The sequence below is a fragment of the Alnus glutinosa genome, chromosome 4 (genome assembly GCF_958979055.1).
Source record: "Alnus glutinosa chromosome 4, dhAlnGlut1.1, whole genome shotgun sequence".
Taxonomy (NCBI): Eukaryota; Viridiplantae; Streptophyta; class Magnoliopsida; order Fagales; family Betulaceae; genus Alnus; species Alnus glutinosa.
In genome coordinates, this window is record NC_084889.1 from 13787023 (window position 1) to 13794701 (window position 7679).

At 37.7% G+C, this 7679-nt stretch overlaps 1 long non-coding RNA gene across 1 annotated transcript; it reads left to right on the forward strand.

Annotated features, from left to right (window-relative positions):
• The first annotated feature begins 1364 nt into the window (after positions 1–1364).
• On the forward strand, positions 1365–5271 carry LOC133865464 (uncharacterized). The gene is made up of 3 exons (XR_009899738.1): positions 1365–1574; positions 2706–2741; positions 5102–5271. It is a non-coding gene; the product is annotated as an uncharacterized LOC133865464 (long non-coding RNA).
• The last annotated feature ends 2408 nt before the right edge of the window (positions 5272–7679 follow it).

Consider the following 7679-nt stretch of genomic DNA (forward strand, 5'->3'; position numbering starts at 1 on the left):
AACTACATACCACGAAAAAAGAGAAGAAAAAAAGAGCACCGACGATGCACACTACACACTGATTTCGGCGACCGAGCCGGATGAAGACACCATGCCCATTCAAAATTCTGATCCGGATGAAGTTGAGAAGAGAGACAAAATAATTCTACGACCAGATCCCATTGAAGACACAACAAACCCAGCAAAAGAACTGGCTGAAGATCCAAAGCACGCAAAAATTACAGCGGCCGATCCGGTTGATGACGCCTACCATCTGTTCGACGAAATTCCTCCACGAATTTCCGAATCTTTCTTGGAGAGGCCATTTCCAGATCCGGCAGTGCCTAATGTGATCATACTAGTGGCCATAAATCACACTGTGAGTTCCTTGGTTCCTCAGAATTCATATGAAGACGGGGTGGATTTTGTTGTTCTCAAACACCGATGGCGTTGGAAAGAAGAAGAGGATACGACGAGAGCTGCGCGAGGAGGACAGTACTGCTGTCGCCGGAGCCGCGCTAGACAGGGGACCAAAGGTCCGAGAAGCCGAGCTATAGGCCGAAGACTTGGACCGGTTCTGATGCTTTTTTCTGGGGGTTCTAGAAGCTGCAGAGAAAGGAGAAGAGTGGTCCGTGTGGATGACGAAGGGCAATTTCGGGCTGTGCACTTTACGCCTAAGCAGACGAACAGGTGGCATCCACATGAATTGTTTTCAAAAATGAAAGACAGCTGGAGTCCATTTCATTTCAAAGCTGAAGGAGGCTTCTTTTTTTTTCTTCTCTCTCATGCGTGAAGATGGCTTATCCTTTTGCTTCTAGAAGACTGTGGATTTTACAATGGGCTGGATCTTGTGCATGGGACCACTTGCATGGGAACCAGTTCTGCTTATCCTTGAGAAAGGGCTGCTTTTTGTGGGTTAATGGGCCTACAACAATTGGAGCGATATTTTTGTTCACAAAGAAAGGGCAGCAACCAACTTTTGAAGCTTTTATATTTTTTACGCAAAAATAATCGCACCTTGTGGGTAAGGTGCTTAAAGGGGTCGGTATTGTAACAGATATATTAGTAATGGGCCGCCTTAGTAGTTTAATGGGCCTTGGGCCTTATTAGTTAGTGACCTATTAGTTAGTGGCCTTTAGGTGGGTCTATATAAACAAGACTAGTTAAATGTTTTAGGTATGAAAATTGGTATCCAGTCTTTGGCTGAAAATGGAGGGGGAGTACCTCGAATCACTCGTGGAGGTTTTAGGCATCCTCGAATTTGCCTATTATCAGTGTTAATTCCATTTTAATTTCTTCTTCCATTTCTCTATTTCTCTCCATTTCTACTCTAAATTCCTATTAAACCAGAAAACTTGTTACACCGGAGGACGCAATTTCCGGCGAGATAGAGCTGGGTTTTTTATGGGTCGTCGTCGGTGGTGATTTCCGATGACTTGGAGTGCGATTCCGGCGATTTCAGTGGCGATTCCGGTGAACCCGTAACCCGAGGACTCGAGGAAGAGAACTGGAGGTGACCCGATTCAGGAAGACCCGAGAAACCGTGAGATCCGAAAAAACCAGTCCTACATTGACGAGCTTCAGTGATACCTCCGGTAGTTTTCTGAGAAAATCCTTACAATTCTAGTAATTTCATTATGGATTTATAAGTGTGTAATTTCTATGAAATTGTTGATGGGTTTCGGGTAATGGGCAGTAAAAATCTGGGTGTGTTTGGAGATGAAATCGGTGGAGTGTTGTAGATTAATTGAGCAAACTTTTTTGCTTTAAGAATAATTTTTGGTAGAAAAGAGGAAGACAATTATTCTGGAGTGTCTTTCTATAGGTAAACCGATTGGATATTTTTGGATAATGTGGGGGAGAATCATATCAACTATTCTATGTTTTAGTGATGAAAATTGATACATGGTTTGTCAATGGATTTTGTAGAATTGTTAAAACTTCATTTCAATCTGTTATAGGTATCTAAGATTGGTAGAATCTCTTTTGGGTTGATTTCTTTGGATATTCAAATTGAGACTGAATGGGTTTCTCTATGTTTTGAGTGATTTTGACTTTGTAAAATTCTGAGTTCTTATTTTTATTCATTTTGGTGATACTATGTAATTGGAATTCTTAGGTTGTGGATAGCCGATTGTGGAGAACTTTTAGTAGTAAAAACATGGTGAATATTGAAGGTTTTAGACATTAATTTATGTTTGAATTGTTGATTTCATTTAGTTAAGTTGAGGAAAAATTATGGGTTGCCTGAGAACGTTGGTTTTCTATTTATGATCTTATTATTGAATGAATTTTTTTTAGTGCATGGAGTTTCTACTTAAAGGCGTGGGGATTTATCATGTTTTGGGACAATTTGATGAGAACTGAGTTCTCTCTTGATGATCAGATGGTGTTTATGCTTTGGATAAGGTTCTAGTATGTTGCCATAAACTTTAATGAGTTCAGCTTAATTTTTGTTTTGTTGGATATGGAATTTCGGACTAAGGATTGGTCAATTCAAGAGAGTAGTTGTTTTAGGAGAGTTTCTACGGGTTAGGCCAAAAGAGTTCATATTAAAATTTCTAGAGCGTTGGTGATTTAGTCACTAAGTAGTAATATGGACTTATGAATTATTGATGGGTAGTATAATTTGAAGACCTCTTGTTACGTGTTATGATTATTTTAATTATGTTTTAGACTACAAATTTTAGAATATTCTTCTAAGCTTCTACTTTCAATTTATTTAGGTAAAAGCTCGACCCCGACGCTAATGACTAGTCGAGGTAAGGGAACACAACCTAAAAACCCTGGCAAAATTTTAATAAAACTTTTCAAATGAAAAAGTTGGGGATTTTCCTAAAACTCCTTCATTTCGCTATATTGATTATCACTTTAAATTCTGTCATGATATTACTCTCATTATCAAATGTGATTGGGAAATCATGTGATTATATGATTATAGCTTTCAAAGTATGAATTGTGAATTAAGATAATGGAACAATGGTTCTCAAAATGTATATGAGCTATATGATGATTTCATGAGATTCTGTATAGTTGTATTTGTGCATCATATCGTTTATGTTGCATGTGCTCCTTGTGAGCGGATAATGATGATATTATCGTAATTATATGTGCATATATTCCACAAAGTTTTACCCCACGGTTGCATCGTGTTTTGATCCGGATCTATTTGGGTAGCGTGGCAACCACATCAAAAGTGTGGGCTATTAGTCGGGAGGGCTTCACCTAGGGAAGTTCCTAATCCGTCAGCTCTTCTCTGTGACGACAGGATGAGCGATTAGGTCCTTCGGGATCGGTCCTTTTGGATGTGCCAAACGTAACGTGCGCCGCACATGGTTAAATTGCGGAAGGTGGGCCGGTGGAGGGTAAAACTGACACACTGTATAAATGATTCAGCACCATGCTGCATTTGATCTATTTGCATGTTATTTAACTGTTTCTTTATCTGCTAAATTATTTGAATTTTATTTAAAACTCCTGAAAAGAAAATTTCACTTTTATTGTTGCGATTTCCTTACTGAGTTGTCAAACTCACCCTTTATTTTTCCAAATCTTTTCAGATAACACAGTAAGACGGAGTCATTTCTTTGTAATGGCGTAAACCTCGCTAAAAGTAATAGTTCATTGTGGATCGACCAAACATTTACTTTGTATAGTATGTCTCTTATTGAAATTCATGGCGTTGTAAAGATTTATTGTTAGACAGGAATAATATAATAAGAAGTTACAATCTATATGTTTTAAATGTATGCTTACTTTTAAATGGTTTTAGCACTCAAACTCACGTTTAATACTTCAAGTTTTCCATTTTTGTTTACTTTTTGTTTTTGATAATTCAAGTTTGTTGTTTTCGTCTGTAGGTTCTGTACCAGGTACTCTCTTGGTCTCGTGTTTAATACTTGTTTTTCACCTAGTCATTACGAACACCGGCGGGGCACAAAACACAGAGAGAGAGAGAGAGAGAGAGAGAGAGAGAGAGAGAGAGAGAGAGAGAGATCTGTTTTGGAGGTTTAAAACAGAGCATGGTCTCTTCAACAGCTAGTCTTGCCCACTTCTCAATACGTAACCGAAAAATCCATGCAAATATAATGGGCCCTTCTAGCACTGCCTTCTCTCTCTCCCTAATCTTCAAAGGAAACACTGTTGCCTCTGGCACTAGGTTCTGGAATGTGGCTATGGACAATCGGTTGTAGTTTGAGTTCACTACTGCTTAGTGATTCGCGTTGACATTCATATTGGATGTCAAGCCTATTGAAGACATATTCATCAGACTTTGTTTTCTCAGCCCAAATCCATGTAAACTTGCCACCTGTTCATGACTATGTGAGACCACGTATCTTCCTTCTCCAAATAATAGACACGTTAATTATTCATGTCATAGAGATAAACATTTGTGTAGTCGATAACAGGTGTCGGACAGAAGCATAATACTCACCCCACCCCTTTCTCCTCCTTTTCTTCTAATTTTTATCTTCTTCTTTTTCTTTATTTTGCAAGCCTGATATACAGCTTTCTTTCCACCATGTTCGCCCACACGTCTCACCTCCACCTAACCAACCTCTTCTCGTTGCGCTTGTTCCCCACATACTGCGCATAGGTGGTAGAATCGTGCTTCCTAACCTCTCCATTGCAAGGGCCCCTTCTTTTTTGTCACGGAGACTGCAAGAACATATGTCCATTGCATGTCTTTTTTGTAAAATAGGAGTACTACATGAAATTCTAATATTATGATTGATGGAAAACTAAGATGCATGGCATGCACAGCTTTCACAAGTACCCGTAACTCCGCAAGTCCAAATTGCAGTGTTAACGAGCTTTTGATATAAAAATTTACACTCTAGGAAGTGCGATCCAGACTTTTTGGCAGGGGCAGTTTTAAGAAGACTCGGGCAAATCTTCTTCTTTCTCAAAACTGGAATATTATTGTGGATTTGTAGGCTTGATGCTAGTTTTCTTGTGTTTTAGTTTTTGTGCTCTGTTTTGGGGGGTCTGAAACAGGGCCTGGTTTTTACATGTATTTCATGTCGTGTTTCAGCTTGTCTGCTTAGTTGTTGAATGAAAAAGTTTACTTATTCATAAAGAAAAAGTTTACTTATCAAGTGATTATATTGCATGACAAAAGAGAAGCGGTACCTTCAGGAGAATTTGAAGGGCGAGAAGACCCCCAAAGAATCCATGGCTGCCCATCCAAAGGCCTTCTTGGGGTGCTCTTGCTCTGGTGATTTCGCCATTTATCTCTAATTCCCACACGTAGAAAGCAACTAAGAAACAATAATGAGCATGTTCATGTAACACACCCGAAAGATGATTTGAGTCCAGCAACAGAGCGGTCAAGGACGAACACTTAGAAATCTCCTCTAAGATTTCACCTGTCAAGCACGTTCAAACGCCGAGCCCAGAGAGATCGTCCGGAATGTGGCCCGTCAAAGCGTTTGACCGTAGCACAAGAACTTCGACATCAGAACAGTTTCCCAGCTCCGGTGGCTGTCGGAAGGCGACGTCGAGCTGTGTGGAGTGCCGAGCTGCTGCCGTGACCGGAGTCACCGAGGTGTATGTGCGACCTGCGATGGAGTCTTAGAGATTGAGAAAAAAAAAAAATTCATTGGTAAAATCAAATAAACTATGGAAATTTCAAAGCGTAAGGATTGGAGTATTTTTGGGCTTTTCTGCTAAAAGAGTCATGTGCAATACACGTGACTTGATTTCTGTCCACTTAGACAGCACAAAGTGATGGATGGGGCCAAAAAATAAGCAATTGGTAGTTTGGGGGGCCGGACTGCAAGCACTGGTAGTTTGGGGGGCTTTTTGTATTTAACCCTTATGACTGATATAAAAATTTATATGATACTAAATCTTAGAATTTATGTGATATACTGATATGACATAATGTATCTTCATTATATAATGTAAATTATGTAATAAACATATGATTCACCATTTATATCAATAAGACAACAACACTTATTTTGTATGACTAGTGACTAAGTATGATCTAATCATGTAAATTATGTATATAATCTAACAATTTATATGGATATGGATATGATATAAAGATTCATATGTGATATAATTAAGTGTATGTATATATATATATATAAGCCTATACTGCTATAACTATAAATTATCGACATATAATGTCACATAATTCCTAAATTCTAACTCATAAGTATACAATTCATATTAATGTAAACTATAAAGATTATGAACTAGTGGTAAACTTGATCACTTTACCACAAAAGATCGGTATTTCTTTTTTGCGAAACGACTCGAGCTTAATTTTTAAAACTCGTCATGAGCTCAAGCTCGACTCGAGCTCGTGATAAATTTAAATGAGCCGAGCTTGCACATGCACTACTCGTCGGAGCTCGGCTCGTTTACATCCCTACTTCTACTGTAATTATGCCCAACCATAAAGCTGTCAAAGCGCTTGTACCACTGCTTCAGAAACTGTTTCAAACCATATAATGATCTCCTTAACTGACAAAAAATATATTCTTTTCCTTCTACAATGAACCCCTCTGACTGATGCATATAAATAGTTTCTTCAAACTCTCCATGTAGAAACATAATTTTCACATCAAGTTGCTTAGACTTCAAATCAAATTGATCGACCATGGAAAGCAACACGCAAATAGAGCTATGTTTCCTAATGTGATAGAAAAATTCATTAAAGTCCACACAGGTAGTCAACTCGACTACGTGGATTTTAAATTTATATGTTTTACCACTCGCAATAGTACGAATTAATTGTACTATAGTAAGGGTTATTGAACCACAAGGATTGGGAGGTTGTTTTGCGTAACAGGATATTCAAGGAACCGTATTTAACTTAATTTTGAAAATGAAAATAAAAGTAAAGTTGTAGAATTGAAGCTACAACAAGTAAAGTGATAAAAAGCAGAAAATAAAAACAAACTTAAAAGAAAACTTAGGGTAATGATCTTTTCAAATCCTCAACCAATGGAATGCTTAAAGTCTAAACAGATCTTCCTAACATGCATGATATGAGCGCGTAATGGGTGTCAACCATACGACGACCTTGACATGAAAATACTTTCGTTAAGACGTAATAATAAACCACTTAGTTTCACATCAAACACTTATCACGTAAAGATTTAAACTACATTGAAAAAAGTAATTACACTACCAAAGGTGTGGGGGATTGATGCTCCCTATCTTACTACTCTATAAAACATCCTAATAAACATACACAATACATAAATACCTTAGTTAGGCCACAATGATAAGGTATCTTAGTTTCACATCGATCTATTCCATGTAAATGTTAAACTATAATGGACTGACGTTTTACACTACCAAAGGTATGAAATGACCGGTGCTCCCTGGCATATCCTATAAGGCAACTCTAATAAGTAAACATGCATCATATCAAATAGAACCATTGCAAAGACATTGTTCTCTTTCAAGAACGTTGGTTTTACTTAAAAAGGCAAGAAAACTCATAGACAAGTATAACTCTATTTCATGAATAAATGGATTGGAATATTGAAAACAAAACTTTTTAGCATGAGTTTTGAGATCCTCTACCCTTACACAATCATCAAACATATCAAGAAAAACTCAAGAATATCAAGAACACTCCATGGTTTTCGGAAGAGATTTCAATCAAACCCTAAGAACAGATTTAGCTAGACATGAAATAAGCTAATCTAAACATTAAATCTAAGAAAAATAGTAAA